At 44.8% G+C, this 19,908-nt stretch overlaps 1 protein-coding gene and 1 long non-coding RNA gene across 2 annotated transcripts in view; both read left to right on the forward strand.

The window, feature by feature from the left end:
- The window catches only part of LOC132885533 (titin-like), a 978,782-nt gene that overhangs the window by 347,730 nt on the left and 611,144 nt on the right, over positions 1–19,908 (forward strand). The window lies entirely within an intron of this gene.
- The window catches only part of LOC132873948 (uncharacterized), a 29,126-nt gene continuing 9,639 nt past the window's right edge, over positions 422–19,908 (forward strand). Inside the window, exons 1-2 of the long non-coding RNA XR_009651617.1 lie at positions 422–462; positions 1,391–1,423. This is a non-coding gene — a long non-coding RNA (uncharacterized LOC132873948). The remainder of the gene's footprint in view (positions 463–1,390; positions 1,424–19,908) is intronic.

Here is a 19,908-nt window from a genome sequence, read left to right on the forward strand (position 1 = left end):
TGACACATAGACACAGACAACCATTCACACTCACATTCACACCTACGGTCAATTTAGAGTCACCAGTTAACCTAACCTGCATGTCTTTGGACTGTGGGGGAAAACGGAGCACCTGGAGGAAACCCACGCGGACACGGGGAGAACATGCAAACTCCACACAGAAAGGCCCTCGCCGGCCACGGGGCTCGAACCAGGACCTTCTTGCTGTGAGGCGACAGCGCTAACCACTACACCACTGTGCCGCCCTAATACAGATCATGAGTGGTGAAAATATTGTGTTGATGGAGAAAATGTGTTGCATGTAATGAATCCTCATAATGGCACCCCCCCCTCCACCCCCGATTGGTGTTAAAGAACACAGGAAGTTTCAAGTGTTTAACACAGATGCTACACGTTCACTCAGTCATTCAGTCAGTCATCAGAAGGGCAGGATGGAGCTCCGTCCACTCTGTGTGATGCTCTGTGAGTAAATGTTCTCTGTGTGTCTTCATTACACTGATTGGTGGTGAATTAAGTTTTGAATTAACAGGCTGAGAGTCCTGTCATCAGGTTCTGTGTGATTATTTCATTTGTCTGTAGCTAAGGTTTGATACTGAATTTCATGTGAACAGGGCATTCTGCTGTTTTGTGGTGCATTTAAATCCGACCCAATTTATTTTATACTTTATTCTACATTTATTTGGAGAGATTTTCTGCACTTTATCATCTGTAAAGTGCAGAAAGTTGCTCTTGTAGATACACTATAAAACTCTGCAGGTCTTAGCCTCAGGTAGGAAACTGTGCCAAGCAGACAGGAAATCAAGTGACTGAGTTTATAAATGTGAGATATTTATATTCATCGAGACATGGCACCGTCTTCAACATCAGATCAGAACAGATGCTGATTTGAATAAATCTATTGGGGGATTTAAGATAATTAGAGTCTATCGGGCACAGACTGATTCTGATTTTTTTAAATAAAACTTCAGCTCTGCACTACACATGAGTGCAGGCTTACATTATCACAGGTTTATATTAAAGTCTGCTCACAGGTTTTTTTTTTGGAAACTTCAAGTGTTAAAGCAGAGACTCTGAAAGAGGAACAATTGTTTATAGCAGCTATAGCATCAACAGTAACAGGAACTAAACTGAAAAGTTAGAAAAGTTGAAAAGTACAGCATGCAATTCATGAATAAACTTCGACTTGTAATTGATGGTAAGAGGAATTAAACTCTCCAAGACAGAGAGTACAGTAATTGAAAATAATCTACTTTGGGATGGTAACAGTACATCTGCGTCACACTGGGCCACATCACACCACCCTATTGTTCATTATTTTCCTCCATCAGCAAACCCCAACTGTTTTATCCCTTAATTAAACTGTCATTTCTGTTTCTCTCCCGAACTTTAGTGCTGACTGGATTCATCCACTGGACACAAACAGGTGATTTATCTACATTTCATTTATTGCAGTTTTTTTTTTTAATTTGCCATGCAAATTTACTCCTCCCCGTCTGTAGAGAGAGTATGTAGGCATACTCTCTCTACAGACAGGGAGAAGTATGCCACGCCTCCCTGTCTGTAGAGAGAGTATGCCACTGCTTCCTCTTTGACAGCAGAACCAATTTTGCTCTCTTGGCCTCCTGGCCATCGATGGCTGTGGCCTGACAGTGAGTTTGAGATTCAAACTGACAATCTCCTGAGGACAGGGCAAACATTGTTTTTGTGGTGTGACTCTGTTGCACATCATGCTCATGCTCACTTGAGGCTTGAGCTTGAGGCTTCCTCTGTTACTACTTTTCGTTATGGACAGTGAAAATGAGTTCAAGTTCAAGTCAACTTTATTATCAATAATGCCATGTGCAGGACATACAGAGAATTGAAATTGCGTTTCCTTCTGATCCACGGTGCAAACAGTAATAAACATGAAATATAAAATATAGGTAAAAGATGTAAACTTAAAAAAAGGTCTATACACACACACACACACACACACATAAGTTAAAGCTATCTAAGAAAAGACAGTGGCAATCCAGAAAGTATAGATATGGCAAATGTGGCAGTGTGAACAGAATTAACGGTATAAATTTAAATGTGATGAATGACAATATAAACAGAATGAACAATGCAAACAGGAACAGCAGTCTGACAGTATAGTAGGGCAATATAGCACAATATAAACAGAATTATCAGTATAAATATAAATATGGCAGTATGAGCAGAATTTACAGTGTAAGTATAAATATGGCAGATGTGACAGTATAAACAGTACAGCAGTGAAATCTATCAAAGATAAAAGATGTATAAAGTGTAAACAGTGTTGTAAACAGTTTTTATATAGTGCAATTAAGTTTACAAACCTGACCTTGATCCCTGTCAGCTGTCCAATTATCGGCCAATATCAAACCTCCCCTTTATCTCCAAGATCCTTGAAAAAGCTGTGGCACAGCAGTTATGCTCATATTTACATAGGAATAACATCCATGAAATGTATCAGTCAGGATTTAGACCTCATCATAGCACAGAGACAGCACTGGTTAAAGTAGTAAACGACCTACTGTTGGCGTCTGATCAGGGCTGTGTCTCGCTACTTGTGTTGCTTGACCTTAGTGCAGCATTTGATACCATTGATCATTCCATTCTTCTGGATAGACTAGAAAATGTTGTGGGAGTTAAGGGAACGGCCCTCTCCTGGCTCAGGTCTTATCTAACTGATCGTTATCAGTATGTTGATATAAATGGTGATATTTCTAGACGTACCGAGGTAAAGTTTGGTGTTCCACAAGGTTCTGTCTTGGGTCCACTGCTTTTTTCTCTATATATGTTACCTCTGGGCGATATTATTCGTAAACATTGTATTAGTTTCCACTGTTATGCTGATGACACACAGTTGTATGTCTCTGCAAAACCTGATGAGAGACACCAGCTTAATAAAATTGAGGAATGTGTTAAGGACATTAGACACTGGATGCTTATAAATTTCCTTCTGCTTAACTCTGACAAGACTGAAGTACTTGTGCTAGGACCACATACAGCTAGAAGTAAGTTTTCTGATTACACATTAAGTCTGGATGGCCTTTCTGTTTCTTCACGTGCAGCAGTAAAAGACCTCGGAGTGATTATTGACCCCAGTCTTTCATTCGAAACTCACATTGATAACATCACCCGGATAGCTTTCTTTCATCTCAGAAATATTGCAAAGATAAGAAATTTAATGTCATTGCATGATGCAGAAAAACTAGTCCATGCTTTCGTTACCTCCAGGTTGGATTATTGTAATGCCTTACTGTCTGGATGTTCCAATAAGTGCATAAACAAGCTCCAGTTAGTTCAAAATGCAGCAGCAAGAGTCCTTACTAGAACTAGAAAATATGACCACATCACGCCTGTCTTATCCACACTGCATTGGCTCCCAATCAAATTTCGTATTGATTATAAAATACTACTATTGACCTTTAAAGCACTAAATGGTCTCGCACCACAGTACCTGAGTGAACTTCTGCTCCTCTATGACCCGCCACGCCTACTTAGATCAAAAGGTGCAGGCTATCTGCTGGTACCTCGTATAGTGAAGGCTACATCAGGGGGCAGAGCCTTTTCTTACAAAGCCCCACTGTTATGGAACAGCCTTCCAAGTAATGTTCAGGAATCAGACACAGTCTCAGCATTTAAGTCTAGGCTGAAAACATATCTGTTTAGTCAAGCCTTTTGTTAATGGTGTTTATGAGGTAAAGGTGTAGATCTGGAGGGTCCTCAGACATAGAGTGTTTTGGTAAACTGGGATGTATGGACAGGGCCGTTGACAGCTTTGGCTGGGCCCGGGACAAAATAATCTGAGTGGGCCCCCCCACACACACACACATATATGCGCGCACGCACATCGCCACACAGCAACCACCCACACCCAACCCCTCTTTTCACAGTCTCCATTCACTCCAACCCTTAAATAACAGGTATTCCAAGCCCATTATAACGGTCAACCATTTTATTTCAACATTTCAACATATTTACAGTTTGAACATTTCCTTAGTCTGCAACTATTCAGGTGCGAAATGCAATGCGTCGGACTTTTGCTGTGGCAAAGTCGTCAATAAGGTCATTGAGGTCCAGCTTCTTTGCAAGTTCGCGCTCTATAGAGAGCATAGCCAGCCCATTGAGCCTCTCCTGTGACATGTTTGAGCGCAGGTAGTTGATAAACCAAAATGATTGTTTACGGGATGGAACTGGGCCTCAATGAGAACGGAGTTATGGCTTTCCCAAAATCTGAACATAGAAGCATCACCACTAGTGATGTGTACAGTGAGTTTTTCAGTGTATTTTTTTTGTCTTGTTTTTCATAAACGGCCTTTCCATACTCGATTTAGAATGTTACAAAAAAAATTGACACCCTCCCAACCACGTAACATTAGCCTATCTGACCTGGGGGCTGACACGTTTATTACGGATAAACCAAAAGGATTACAATGTTCCCTGGATATAGAACTGGACTGAGAAGATTTCAAAATCTTAACGTGTAAGCAACAACAATAAAACAGAGGTTGTTTTATTCATTTAGGGCTTATTAGGCTACTTTCATTAATTGCGCTTTTCATACAGGCCTATCATTTTTCACTTGAGCAAGGGAATTGTTTGAAGAGTATCCAGTCTAAGCGAAAGTTTAATGTTTTGCAACAGACTAACCTCAAAACACCCCATTTATAGCCCATTCGTTACATTAAACTCTATCTAGCTGGCAATTTCACATGCCGTCGTATCTACACGGGATGATTTCCAACAAAATAAGGTTTAATTAACAAGAGGCAGCGTTCCACGGGCTTTCAGCTAACCGGAGTCCAGCTCAGCGCAGCTCAGCAAGCGTGCCTAAAACATTTGGATACGATTGCTACATACATATACACATACAAACAGCCACTCAAATCTCCACTGCCAAGCCTCTACCTCTCCAACGCCAGATCCATGTAAACAAGACGGACGATTTGGAATTACCTTATTCTATTCTATAATCGGCTGGTCAGTGCTATACTCAATACTTAAGGTGACTTACCCATCCAGTGAGGATTATTTTGTTTACAAGATGCCACATCTGAGTCGCTGACAAATCCTGAATTTCTGTAAAGATAACTGTGCAGAGGTTTATAAGCACGCAGTGCTTCACCACTGAACAGCGAGGGAAAGTTAATGAGGTAATTATACACTTCCGGGTATTCCGCTGGCAGTTCAAAATCCAGTCGTGAAAACTCCGTCCGGTAAGCCATAAGGGTCACAAATCTGTAGATCGTTTATTTTAGACATATATCTAGTTATCTGTTCATTAGAAAAATGAGCCGTGTAGTCCGTCGGTTGAAATTGATCCATTCTGTACACGAGTGCAGCAGTATTCAGCGGTGTTTTTTACCGACAAGATGGCGGTTGTGTACTTTCCGGTCACGTGACTGCAAGATCTCTATAGTGCCGTGTTATTTGGCGCCTTAATCAAAGACCAAACCATTTCTGCATTAGGGGTGGTACGTGGGTTCTTGAATCTATTTTCGAACACAATAAAGGCAAAAGAACCAGAAATCATTCATTGAATGCAAATATAGCACATTTTCCTCCCCCAAATCAACACATTTTGAAATGAAACAGAATGATTAATGGCATCTTCATGAGGGACCAGTTCTGGGCCCCCCCTCATGCCTGGGCCCGGGACAAAATACCCGGTTGTCCCCCCCTGTCGACGGCCCTGTGTATGGATGCTGTCAGTCCCCACTCGCTTGCTCACTCGAGTTTGTTGACGGTGTAGTGGCTGGCTGCTTTATGTCCCGGGGCTCCCTCATGCCTGTGTTACCTTCTGGCTCTCTCCTTTTAGTTATGCTGTCATAGTTAGTTGCCGGAGTCCCTGCTTGTACTCGGTGCAATATGTATACTGTTCCTACTTATTCAGGTGACATTGGGCATACCTAACCACCTGTGTTTTCTTTCTCTCCCCCCCACCCCAAATCTGTCCCTCTGAGTTACATGGAGTCAACAGGAAATCTTTTGGTGGAGACGGTGGGGACCTCGACTGGCTATCGTAGCCTGCAGGGAATCGGCCGTCAGACATTCTGTCGCATGTCCCAGACCCGGTGAAATGTAACTGAATTGTCTTGGCCAGGCCTAAGGGTCCCATCTGCATCTCATCATTGCTGAGGAGTGTGCTCCCATCACCCAATCAAGCATCCAGCCAGAGCAGGTCATGATATATTTTTTACCATATTAACATGCCATTGTGTGTTATGCCTGATGTAAAGACTCTCGTCTCTGCGAGCCTACCACACAGATTTAATACTTGTCATTTTTAGGGCATACCTAACAACGTGTTTTCTTTCTCTCTCTCTCTTCCCCCCCCAATCTGTCCCTCTGAGTTACATGTTGATCCTGGGATTGAGATGCTGGCCTCTTCTGCCCCTCGGACCTGCTTGATCCATCCTGGTGCCCTGTGTCTGGTCGGAGTTTTATCGCCCCACTCCTGTGAAGGACGGCCCCATGAGGACAGTTGAGGGTTATATCTGTTAAAACTGTTAATATTATAGTCAGGCTGTCTGTTGTTGCCCAAATGAGGATGGGTTCCCTTTTGAGTCTGGTTCCTCTCGAGGTTTCTTCCTCATGTCGTCTGAGGGAGTTTTTCCTTGCCACCGTCGCCACAGGCTTGCTCATTGGGGACAGATTAGGGATAAAATTAGCTCATGTTTTAAGTCGTTCAAATTCTGTAAAGCTGCTTTGCGACAATGTTTATTGTTAAAAGCGCTGTACAAATAAACTTGATTTGATTTGAATTAAGTAAAAAAATAACGTGTAAACAGTATTGTAAACAGTTTTTACATAGTGCAATTGAATTTCGTTAAAGTTTGTTAAAGTGGCTGGTGACATTTGGTTTGTTTAAGGGAAGGGGGTACTGGCCTGGGAGGGAGTTCAGCATCCTGATGGGTTGGTGGATGAAGCTGTCTCTCAGTCTGCTGGTTCTTGCCCGGAGGCTTCTCATTCTCCTCCCAGAAGGCAGGAGGCTGAAGAAGTGGTGGTTGGGATGGGTGGAGTCGCCTGCAATGCTGAGTGCTCTGCGGGCCAGGTGTGTGTTGTAAATATCCTGAAGGGAGGGTAGGGGGACACCGATGATCTTCTCAGCTGCTCTCACTATGCGCTGCAGGGTCTTCCGGCAGAATGTAGTACAGCCGCCATACCACACAGTGATGCAGCTGGTCAGGATGGTCTCAGTGGTTCCGCGGTAGAAGGTGTGCATGATGGGGACTGGTGCTCTAGCTCTTTTCAGTCTGCGGAGGAAGTAGAGGCGCTGCTGAGAGTTCCTGGCCAGTGATGCGGTGTTGGATGCTGGGTAGAGGCTCTCTGGAAGTCGACAACCATCTCCTTCATCTTCTCAACATTAAGAGAGAGATTGTGTCTCTGCACCACACGGCCAGTTGGCTCACCTCGTCCCTCTAGTATGACTCATCATTGTTGTTAATGAGTCCCACCACAGTCGTGTCATCCGCAAACTTGATGAAGAGGTTGCTGTTGTGTGTTGGTGTGCAGTCGTAGGTCAGCAGGGTGAAGAGAAGGGGCCTGAGCACACATCCTTGGGAGGCCCCTGTGTTCAGTATGATGGTGCTGGATGTGTTGCTGCCGATCCGGACTGCCTGTGGTCTTTTGGTCAGGAAGTCCAGCAACCAGTTGCAGAGGGAGGTGTTAAGTCCTAGACAGTCCAGTTTCTGTATCAGCTGCTGGGGGATGATTGTGTTAAATGCTGAACTAAAGTCTAAGAACAGCATCCGCATGTAACAGTCCTTAGTGTCCAGGTGAGTGAGAACTGAGTGGAGAGCGGTGGAGATTGCATCATCAGCGAACCGATTGGCCTGATATGCAAATTGGTACAGGTCCATGGAGGGAGGGAGGATGGATTTGATGTGCTGCATGACTAACCACTCAAAGCACTTCATAATGATGGGGGTCAGTGCCACAGGGCGGTTGTCATTGAAGCAAGATAGAGAGGCCTTCTTTGGAACAGGGATGATGGTGGTGCTCTTGAAGCAGGTGGGGACAACAGCTTGCCTCAGGGAGGTGTTGAAGATGTCTGTGAGGACATCTGTGAGCTCCTCTGCACAGTCCTTTAGCACACAATCTGGAATGTTCTCAGGTCCTACAGCTTTGAGGGTGTTGATCCTGGAGATGGATCTCCTCACACTGGCTGGAGACAGGGACAGCACCTGGTCATCCGGAAGAGGTGGTGTCTTCTGTGCAGGCATGCTGTTATTGGCTTCAAACCATCCAAAGAAGTTGTTTAGACTGTTCAGCAGAGTGATGTCCTTGTCACAGGTCTGTGGTTGAGGTTTATAGTCTGTGATGGTCTGTATCCCCTGCCAAAGGCTCCTTGTGTCTCTGCTGTCAGTGAAATGATGGGTTATCCTGCTGCTGTACTGCCTCTTTGCTAGTCTGATGCCACGGGACAAGTTGGCTCTTGCTGATCTCAGACCAGCCTCATCACCTGCTCTGAAAGCAGCGTTCTGGGCTTTCAGTAACCAATAGACTTCCCCCATCAGCCATGGTTTCTGGTTGGCCCGTACTGTGATGGTCTTGATGTCCGTGACATCATCAACGCATTTACTAATGTAGGCTGTAACAGTGTCTGAATACTCCTGGATGTTGATCTGGTGGTTGTAAGTGACTGCCTGCTTAAACATGTCCTAGTCTGTGATGTTAAAGCAGTCCTGAAGTGCTGAGGAAGCACCCTCTGGCCACACCCATACCTGCTTCTGGACCGGTCTGGTGACTTTGACCTTCGGCCTGTATGCTGGCATTAGCATAACAGTGATGTGGTCTGAAGCACCAAGATGGGGGAGGGGTGAGGCCTTGTATGCTCTTCTCAGTGTTGTGTAAACCAGGTCAAGTGTGTTGTTTCGCCGTGTTGCAAAGTCAATGTGTTGACGTAACTGAGGAAACACTGTTTTGAGATTTGTGTGGTTGAAATCTCCAGCTATTATGAGAAGTCCCTCTAGATGGGCTGTCTGTTGGTCACTGATGGCTCAGTACAGTTCACTCAGTGCCTTGTCCCTATCATTGCTGTTGCAGCTGGGAGGAATGTAAACTGCAACAAGCAGGATGGCAGAAAACTCCCTCAGTAGATAGAAGGGCCGGCACTTGATGATCATAAACTCCACAAGGGGTGAACAGTGTCTGCAAACTACCACAGCATCCTGACACCAAGCATCCCTGATGTTAACACAGACCCTGCCGCTGCGGTCTTAGCTCCTTCAATGAGGGCTCTGTCTGCTCGGTAGCATGTTAGCCGGTTGAGCTGGATGGCGGAGTCCGGTATGCTGTCGTTGAGCCATGTTTCCATGAACACAAAAACACAGCACTCTCTCACAGCCTGCTGGGTCGCTCTCAAAAGGTGTATATAGTCCAGTTTGTTATCCAAAGAACGTACATTGGCGAGTACGATGGACGGTATAGCCGGCTTGCGTGGATTAGCCATTAGCCTGGCCCGGATACCCCCGTGCTTTCCCCGCTTCTGCCTCCTCTCGCACCGCCTACAGCGCTTCCTCTGCGGGTGTGCAGCAGGATGTCAAAGTGGGCCGCCGGACTAGGCCGAGGTCATGTAGCTCTTTAGCGCGTGCCAGGTTTAACTTACAGAAAAAAAGTGTTGCCAATGTCAAAAAGAGTCCCACGGCTGTATGTGCACCAAGGGACGGACAAACGCGACGAAAACATACAATCACTCGAGCACACCGACGAAGACAAACATGTTAACACCACATTATCGGGACAGAGATGGGCCGCTGCATCCGCACGTGCCGCCATCAATGAGTTTTGCATTGCTGAAATACACTTGCCTCCTGCCCATAACAGCATTTTTTCCTCCTGCCTCTAATAGCATTTTTTTTGCACCTAATGTTTGTGCAATTTGACATCTATCTTCATTTGTGCACTCTATCAAGACGTCCATCAATCGGTTATCTAAATCACTTATCTATTAGGGTCACGGGGGAAGCTGGAATCAAACCCAGGTGACTTCACCCTGGACAGGTTACTAATCTATACATAGTTTTCACTGACGTCACAGCATTCCGGGGAAAGCCCTCCAGCCGCCATCTTGTGGGTCAAACAAAACGGACCATCACCATTACCGGCTACGTTATCTCGGAAGAATTTATGAAGTTATATAGTCAGTTTTCTAAAATAAAGATCAATGTCGGCAAAATCAAGCAAACAGAAGTATATAGATACATTAGACGACATCTCACGACAACAGTATGCAGCCAAACTGGCCTTGATTGGGGGAATTGACCCCTATGAAGTGGACAAAGATGCATTTTCAAGTGACTATGCAGGGCTGCCAAAGCCTGAAACTGCCAAAGCCTGCTCCAAAGCCTGAAACTGACTTCATCAAACTTTAAAGGCTGTCTGATATATACAACTTTATATATTCTAGTGCGCCTTTTGGCGGATGCCGCCTTTTTCATGGCTGAATCGCGCAGATCTGATTTTTTTTTTTTTAGGGGGGCTTTGGAGTGTCTGATTATAATTTCAAAGTAAATTCTGCATTAAAATTACTAAATAAGCAAATCCATTACAGTCCATGAAACATAGGAAGTATAAGGATGAGAAAAAAACAGTTTAAATCGGAAAGCTGCGCACATTTGCGCGAAGTTGCGCAAATGTGCGCAGCTTTCCGATTTAAACTGTTTTTTTCTCATCCTTATACTTCCTGTTTCATGGACTGTAACGGATTTGCTTATTTAGTAACTTTAATACAGAATTTACTTTGAAATTATAATCAGACACTCCAACGCCCCCCCTAAAAAAAAAATCGGATCTGCGCGATTCAGCTGTGAAAAAGGCGGCATCCGCCAAATGTCGCGCTGTTTGCATCCCAAACACAAATCAAATCATACAGAATAGACCTAAAATGTTTTTCAAAAATGACCCTTGCGTGAGTGAAGTGACAAGTGTCAAATAGAAATGTGACAAACGAGCGATATTAAGTGTACATTACAATGTAAACGTACACTCAGCGGTTCCAGTTAGGCATTCTCCAGAGATTGTTTACATGATGTTTTGGTTTCCAAAAACAAACTTAAACACAATTGATTGTTTATTTAAACAACTTACAACTTATAAAATGATCGGAGCAGACTTTGCTGTGTTTGGAAGGCTGATAATCCTTGCGGTTGATTCTCGCAAGCCATAGATTTCTCCTTTGTATGCTGAGTTTCTTTGTTTGCTCGCCTTCGTGCTCGCGTACAGTGGGAATTCCATAAAAGCTCCGCTTGACGTCATCATCTGACCTATTACAACAGCCGTAAATACAACAGGTGTGCACCATTGCTAGCTTTAAATAGCCTGCTTGGGTTCTTTTGAAGACTTTGTACTCGCGCGTTACAATGTGTGCTCAGTGACCCGTACGGTAAGCTTGACCCACAAGATGGCCGCCACTAGGGAATCCCCGACTCTGTGACGTCATGTGCAAACTATGTATTGCAGAGCTAACACAGAGACAAATAACCATTCTCACTCACATTCAGACACACGGGCAATTGAGAGTAGTCAACTGATCTTTTCCACATGTATGTGGACTGTGGGAAGAAACCAGAGCGCTCAGCAGAACCTCACCCAGGCATGGGGAGAACAAGCAAACTCCACACAAAAAGGCCTGAGTTGGTCATGAGGTTCGAACCCAGAACCTTTCTGTTGTGATGCACCACTGTGCCACCCCTCTCAATATATATTTAATTTAAAAAAATTATTTCAGAGATGAACTCGTGGGAGAATTTTGGCAATGACAGTGTTGGAAAAAAATATATATATATATCTTTTGAAGTTTGATTTTAAATGGTGGCCTCTTAATTGTTTCCATAACTGTCAATGTCTCATCTCATTATCTCTAGCTGCTTTATCCTGTTCTACAGGGTCACAGGCAAGCTGGAGCCTATCCCAGCTGACAGTGGCGATCCTAGAGTGATTTACTCCCCGGGCGAAACCCCCTGCTGGCGCCCCCCGTCTTGTTTTTTTTTTTTTTTTGGGGGGGGGGACTTTTTTTTGGGACCTTTTTTTTTGCGCCCGCGCTCGTGCCGCCGCCCCCCCGCGTTGGGCTCTGTATTAGCCAACAGAATGTTAACAGCTTTACATGGTCGTTTAAATATTTCTCGTCGTGTGTTGTACGTCGCGGACACGGCCCATTATAAATTTGCTGTTACCAGAATGGCAATGATCAAGTCGTAATGTATTACTTAAGACTCTGTGTAATGTCATAGTAGCGTAGTACTATGGTAGTAAAGTCTTTTTGATGACTAGTACAACGTTCCGCTGGCGGGATTGTGCATATTATGGGGCTACAACAAGTTAGGCACGCACACACACTGATGACGTCACCTGCGCAACTTTGGTATTGGGCTTCCCCATCCAAAATGTCCACACACACACACACACACACACACACACCCCGCCTGTCTTGGTTTTTTTTTTTCGGGGGGGTTTTTTGGGGGACCTTTTTTTTTGGGGACCTTTTTTTTTTGCGCCCGCGCTGGTGCCACCCCCCCGCGATGTCACCCCGAGCGGCTGCCCGGTCGGACCGCCCCCAGGACCGCCCCTGCCAGCTGACTACGGGCAAAAGGCGGGGTACACCCTGGACAAGTCGCCAGGTCATCACAGGGCTGACACATAGACACAGACAACCATTCACACTCACATTCACACCTACGGTCAATTTAGAGTCACCAGTTAACCTAACCTGCCTGTCTTTGGACTGTGGGGGAAACCGGAGCACCCGGAGGAAACCCACGCGGACACAGGGAGAACATGCAAACTCCGCACAGAAAGGCCCTCGTCGGCCACGGGGCTCGAACCCGGACCTTCTTTCCGTGAGGCAACAGCGCTAACCACTACACCACTGTGCCGCCAACTGTCAATGTATGAGATCAAATTAATGTCAAAATGATTCTAAGCTTGTGATGTTCGCATGTGTGTAAAAAGAAAAAAAATTTGCTGCTGTATACATATTTTGTGCGTGTGTAAAAAGGTTTTGCACACACATCTTTTGTACACGTAAAGTTTTTGAATGGACACACACATTTCCTACCTTTATGCACAACATGACATTGAAGTTACAAGCTTGCATGATTCAAGTTATAAATACAAATTTTGGCAGTATTTTATTCTGCCAGAATTATGTACCTGCAAACTAGTCAATTAGCACACTGCCTACTGACCATCTAGTCAGAAGACAAAAGATTCTAGCATGGTGCATTCTCATTACTTCCCTATGGCAACGTACTGCTGCCATGCCAGAAAAAGAAAAAAATGGATCAGTATGGGCAGAGATATAGCTCCTTTATACTATATGTTCACATGCGCATGATGGCTGCCTCACATATCCATTCTGAGTCCGTTTGGCGCGTCGGTTTCGCATGTCCCCAAAAATTAACACTACGTATCTGCAAGAAGCAGTACATGCATGAATGGTTGGGACAAAAGGGGGATGTGACATGACTGGGTCAATAGGCACGTCAGCAGTGACATGGGTGAAAGTTTTCAAGACAAGCAGAGTGACCAAGTCTGCAATTACCCACATTGCTGCCGCATAGTAACAAATATTTTTGTCAAAACAGTCGGGGAGAGATCAGTACCATTTTAAAACCTGATGTAGAAACCTCCAAAAATAAATGGAAACAAGTCTGAGACAGTTACGTAAAATGCTGGAAAAACTGATTTGGAACAGTTCTGATGGTGTGTTTTGTCAAGTGGTTATCATTGATATCTGATAACAGTTTTCTGTCACTCTGATAACCACTTGACAAAACACACCATCAGAACTGTTCCAAATCAGTTTTTCCAGCATTTTACGTAACCGTCTCAGACTTGTTTCCATTTATTTTTGGAGGTTTCTACATCAGGTTTCTACATCAGGTTTTAAAATGGTAACCTGAGCAGGCTAAGCACTTTTATCAATCATTGGTCCACTGAGATCAATTTTCCAAAGAATAATATGCTATTTTACATCTAGCCTCTTGCCTCAGCAAAGCTGAAATCAGAATGTTGCTTCACTTCATATTAATGCCAGCACCAACTGCGTTTGAGTTTAGGAGCTAAAATACTTCAAATTTTACATGCATCAGATATCAACAATCACATTGCGTGCCAGATGTTAACATGATACTGTGGTTCTTGACGCCAAATGAAGAGGTCATCAGCAGTCCTTCACCAAGCCCTACATCTGATCCGGGTCTTTCACCTGGCCCATCTCCCTCGACATCCGAGCCCTCGTCCAAGACCTCCTCTGAGCCCTTTACCTCATCCTGAATACCTACATCTACTCCCTCTACCTCATCCAGAACGCCAACACTCCAAAGAGGGAGGAAGCTAGCCCAGGAGGAGCATGTAGGCCAGAATATATACAGCAGCTTTGGAAATTACATGACCATGTTCCTTAAGGAGCTGCCTCCAGATTGTGCAAAGTGATTGACGGAGGAGATTAAGCAACTTAGAATGGTAGACATTTGTGTGATCAGTTTTCTGTCACTCATTTGCACATTAGTGATATCACGTCACTGTGTAGGTCAATTAACCTGTTGAAGTGAGTGTCCCGATTCTAGTTTGTGAGCTGGGCAGGCCATTTCCTCTGCAGAAGTATGAGATGGGGAGGGGGCCCGGGTACAGGCTGACCTCAGCGCTCTCCATTGGAAACCTGAGGTAGGGGGAGTGGGTGAAACTCTTACCTCCAACTTTGTACAGGACTAATGCAGTTAGTGAAATCAGAGGAGAAACACCATAAAATAAGTAAATAAATAAATAAATAAATAAAGGTATGTAGCCATGTCATCTCTCATATAACCCTTATGATTATTAGCCTATGTTGCTTGCTATGCTTTTGCACATGGTTTGGGGGAAATGAGGGAATGGGAGACAGGCTTGTGACAATTCAAGGTGTGTTGTATTTCGCTTCCTTTCACATTCAGCAAGTTAATTTTACTCTTAGCCTGCATGCATACACAGTACAGGCTGTTTAACTCACTCTCTCTCTCTCTTTCTCTCTCTCACTACCCGCTTCTCCTGAAAGAACACGAGACACACAAAAATGAATAAATACTCATCACATGTTACCTGCTGTTTCTACCTGCCTCTGTCGTGGAGGTCTATATCTCAAAAGTAGCCAAAAATTATACTTCCATGAAAGAAGTTGCCTAATGCTTTTATTGCACAGAAACAATGCAAGCCTGAGTGATTTCTGGGAAAACACTGAAGTCTAAGTTTCTTCCTTTAGTATTTAAGTTGGGTCCTTTTTTGGGAGACCTGCCCAAGGACCACACCAAAACATAATGGTGGCTCCTATTAAAATCATTGTAAAAGGACTGTCTTTGTTTGAAACACGGACTTCTGATTGGCTGCCCCAGTATGGGAATTCTCATTGGATAAAACACATTTCCCATGATTTTTCAAAAGAAAACAGACATACTAGCAATCACCATATGGCATTCTAAGGGTTTTAGTACTTAATGACGAGTCTGTGTTTGTCATGCCAAATGCCTTAACAATGATCATGGAGAACACAAGATGATCACATATAAGTGAGATCATTGAAACATCTCATCTCATTATCGCTATCGCTTTATCCTGTTCTAGAGGGTCGCAGGCAAGCTGGAGTCTATCCCAGCTGACTACAGGCGAAAGGTGGGGTACACCCTGGACAAGTAGCCAGGTCATCACAGGGCTGACACATAGACACACACAACCATTCACAACTACGGTCAATTTAGAATCACCAGTTAACCTAACCTGCATGTCTTTTGGACAGTGGGGGAAACAGGAGCACCCGGAGGAAACCCATGCAGACACGGGGAGAATATGCAAACTCCGCACAGCAGAGGTGGAAAGAGTACTAAAATATTATACTCAAGTACAAGTACTGTTACTCTGATGAAATTTTACTTAAGTACAAGTAAAGTTACCAGACAAAAAATCTACTCAAGTAAAAAGTAGATCATTTAAAATGTACTTTGAGTAAAAGTAAAACGTTACTTTTAACAATGGGTGTTTTCTGCCTCCATTGTGTTGTGCAAAAATGAAAAAGAAGAGGAAACAAGGATATATGTACATCTCAACCCAGATGTTTTATTTAAAGGAAGTGTATCAAATTGAATGCTTAGGATAATGCTGCATTAAAACTGAGACAAACAAAAAAGGTCAATACACACAGTCATGTCGTTTACATCGCCCTGACCACACACAAAGCATTGTACACAAAATATGAAAGTGAAATGTTGCACCGAAATCTCGTAGCTTGCCTGTGTGCACTGTGTGTTATTGAACAATTCAATTCAAACATTATTTGTTTTGCTTAGTATTCCTTTCTGGCCTGTTGGATGTAGAATGGTAGGAGGACTGATCACGTCAGGTTGGCGAGCTAACTTGCTTGCATGATTAGCCAACCGAATAACAGACTAGTTACCGTTATGTTACAGTACCAACAGGTTGCTACTTCAACATTAGCAATGCCATCCACTATTTTTGGAATATAACCAGCCTATTGTCGGTTTTACTATGGAAAGGAAACATTATGATCAGGGGCGCAGATACGTTTTTTGAACTGGGGGGGACAAAAAACTGTGGGGGACAAAAAACTGGGGGGGGGGGACAAAGCTGCCAGCAAACCAACCCCGATATGCCTGTCAAACTTGTGGGTAACCATAGCAACCAAGCTCGAGCTCGCAACCTGTGCAGTCTGCGCAGCTCAACCAACCGAATATCAGTCTTTGTTTTATGTGAGTTGTTGCAACTATGTATACACTGCTGTGCACCTCAATAAACCGAATGGTAATTAGTCTTTTAATTTTTCCGTGAGGTTTGCCTTATGCAAAGAAAGATAGCATAGACGTTTTTTCCTCCCTATAAGTGGGGGGGGACCAAACGAGGTGAATTTAAATCTGGGTGGGACGAATCCCACCCGTCCCCCCCCCATCTGCGCCCATGATTATGATGCCAATGACAATACTTACCTCAACATGCTTGCGCAGATTAGACGTCGAATTTTTGTATGCCGCAATGGTTGTCTTCTTGGGCACACATAATCTGCATTGCATAATGAAACTGTCACCCCTTTTCTCTACGAAGCTGAAGTGATCACGTATGTAGGGCCAGGGGTGCACTTCATTACTGGAAGAAATTGCGTTTTCTGCAGGGTCGTCCACCACAGGTTCCTCGGTCTCCTCCATGTCCGCAGGGGCGCTTTATCAACACCCGTGGCCCAGGGGCTAGGCCCCTCATAGGCTACCTGTCAACCCTACCCTTACCGTTGGCCAGGAAAACACTCTTATTTTATTTGCAATACGTGTCAAGCATTTACAGTGTAAGTGCGTAATTAGCCTAGAAGCCTACGATAGGTTACGTTTGGCTCAGCGTAGCTGCGCAAGGCCCACGCTCACATTGCTCAACACATCCGACCACAGAGGGAGAGAAGAACGCGCGCATTATCATTACAGAGCCGGTTCTGATTATTACCACGGACAGGACAGTGATACTGCGTAACTTTCACGCAGGGGCATGGCCAGAGATAACCACACAAGCCTGCGTGCGCTATAATGTAGACCTATGTGTTGTAAACATAAAACACACACCTACAGACAAGTCCTTTTAAAAAATAAAATACATAAAAATAGCTCGGCGGCATGAAAACAAACATTCACTGCAAGTCAAGGTACTTGGCTCGGCGGCCACATGAAACGTAAACACCATGGACAGCGGCCAAACTCATAACTCTACAGACCGAAATACACGAAACCAAGTCCTACTAGGGTCTATTTTACCGATCTATGTTCAAGCATCATGCAAGTCTTCCTTCTCCTTGAATGAGACCGTGCATTCAACTGCCTTTTTGACATGACTGCATCAAAATACCACTTGCAACAATATTTCACGCTAGGGCTGTGCCGATAGACGATGCCATCGTCCATCGATGATGGTGGTTATCCATCACGATGGAAAGCCACCATAGTGATACCACGCCCCCTCCTGTCATAATCATGCATATACGGTATCATCTGGGCCTATTTAACCTAAAAAGTTAGTTTTTTGTTAGTTTAGTTAGTTAGTTTTTTTAATATATAAATATATAACATATTATAAATACATAATTATATAAATCATTATAAAGTAATATCCTATTACCGCTTGTTCACGTAGGCTATGGTGCAGGGACGTGCTAGTGAACATAACATGTGGTTACACAAATACAGTATGCTACTAATAATAAATTTTGACTTCATTTTTTAGCCTACACTATACTTTTAATGTAAAATTTGTCATGTTGTTCAAACAAATAGCCACTATTAACAGTCGGGAAATATTTCACCTTATCAAACGGCAGTGAAGCGCAGACTTCGGCAGAAGTCAAATAACTTTAATCTGGTAAATAGGCCCACTTTCAGACTCAAAATGGTCCACTCTAAGCCATAATGTCAAACCAAATGGAAGAATGAAGGTGATTCTGACAAATGTAAAGACAGTTAAAAAAAAACAATATTAAATCATGATTTTAAAAGCTGGTGCAATAATTCAAACACTAGTAAATTGGAAAAATTAGCGCGTTCAAGTGCGCACTAAAGGCCGAAACGCATCTTCAATTGATATGGTGTAAATAAACAATGAGTAATAGCTTAAGTGTAGTTTCTTCTCATAGTTTGAATACTAGTCTTTCATTGTTAGAGCAGATTAATATCTTGCTGTGATCAGTGAGTGCTCGGGGAGGTTCATTTCCACCTGCGCTTTGCGCAGCTCATTTCTCCGAAGCCAGCTGTGCGCAAACGCAGTGTTGACTGCTCGGCAAACTCCAAACGCTCGGTCTGTACTGGCCCTCTGTTGCGCAAGCGAGTTGGTTATGGCCAGGTTCAAATTGTGCCCAAAATGACTTAACCACGGCCATTTCAATTGCCTGATGGCTGTGACAATATTCGCCCCGTTGTTATGCAGGCGATCTTTTTCTCCTCCATTTTCCATTCGGCAAGTGTCTCGCGCAATGCGTCTTCTAAATTGTCCGCTGAATGCGTCTCTGGCATGAAACTCGTCTGCAGGCATTTGGACTGCATTGCCCACTCTCGGTCCACATAATGTACGGTAGCTGACTGTGGCAGCGGGGGCGTGGTCAAGCGCCGGTCTGTGACAGAAGGGTGGAGCCGAGGAAGGTGAGTGGCAGAATCGCGACACCTGAGGATAATTAACCTGTGTTTGTGTGTGTGTTTTCCCAGTAACCGCTCCCTATTTAAGGAGGCAGAGAGAGAGGAGAGGGAGCGCAACCCGGGACCAGACAAGTGTGTGCGTGTGAATGAATGAATGAGATACTGAAAAGTTGTAAAAATAAATCGCCTGTCTGCCTCCAAACGTTGTCCTGCCGTCCTCTGTGCTCCACCCACGCTCGATACGCGCTACAGTGGTGCCGAAACCCGGGATAAGGTGGAGCACCAACACAGCAGCCCCATGGAATCCTCCCCGTTCGCGGACTTGGTCCACGCCCTCGCCACGGCTCAGCAGAGCCAGCACCAGGCACTCGTCACGCTCCGAAAGGAGCAGGAGCGCCGCTTTGAAGCCCTGGTGCTGGCCCAGCAGGAAGATCGAGAGGCGTTCCAGCATCTCCTCGCGTCGGCGGGGTCCACCAGCGCCCCGGCCGCGGGCCCGTCTCCCCTCACCGTGACCAAGATGGGCCCGCAGGACGACCCCGAGGCTTTCATCACATTGTTCGAGCAGGTCGCCGAAGCCTCGGGGTGGCCGATGGAGCAGCGCGCGGCGCGCCTCCTCCCCCTCCTGACGGGAGAGGCGCAGCTGGCCGCACTACAGCTCCCCGCCGACCGCAGGCTGGCCTACGCCGACCTTCGCCGGGCTGTCCTCCAGCGCGTGGGGCGCACGCCGGAGCAGCAGCGCCAGCGCTTCCGCGCG

The sequence above is a fragment of the Neoarius graeffei genome, chromosome 1 (genome assembly GCF_027579695.1).
Source record: "Neoarius graeffei isolate fNeoGra1 chromosome 1, fNeoGra1.pri, whole genome shotgun sequence".
NCBI lineage: Eukaryota > Metazoa > Chordata > Actinopteri > Siluriformes > Ariidae > Neoarius > Neoarius graeffei.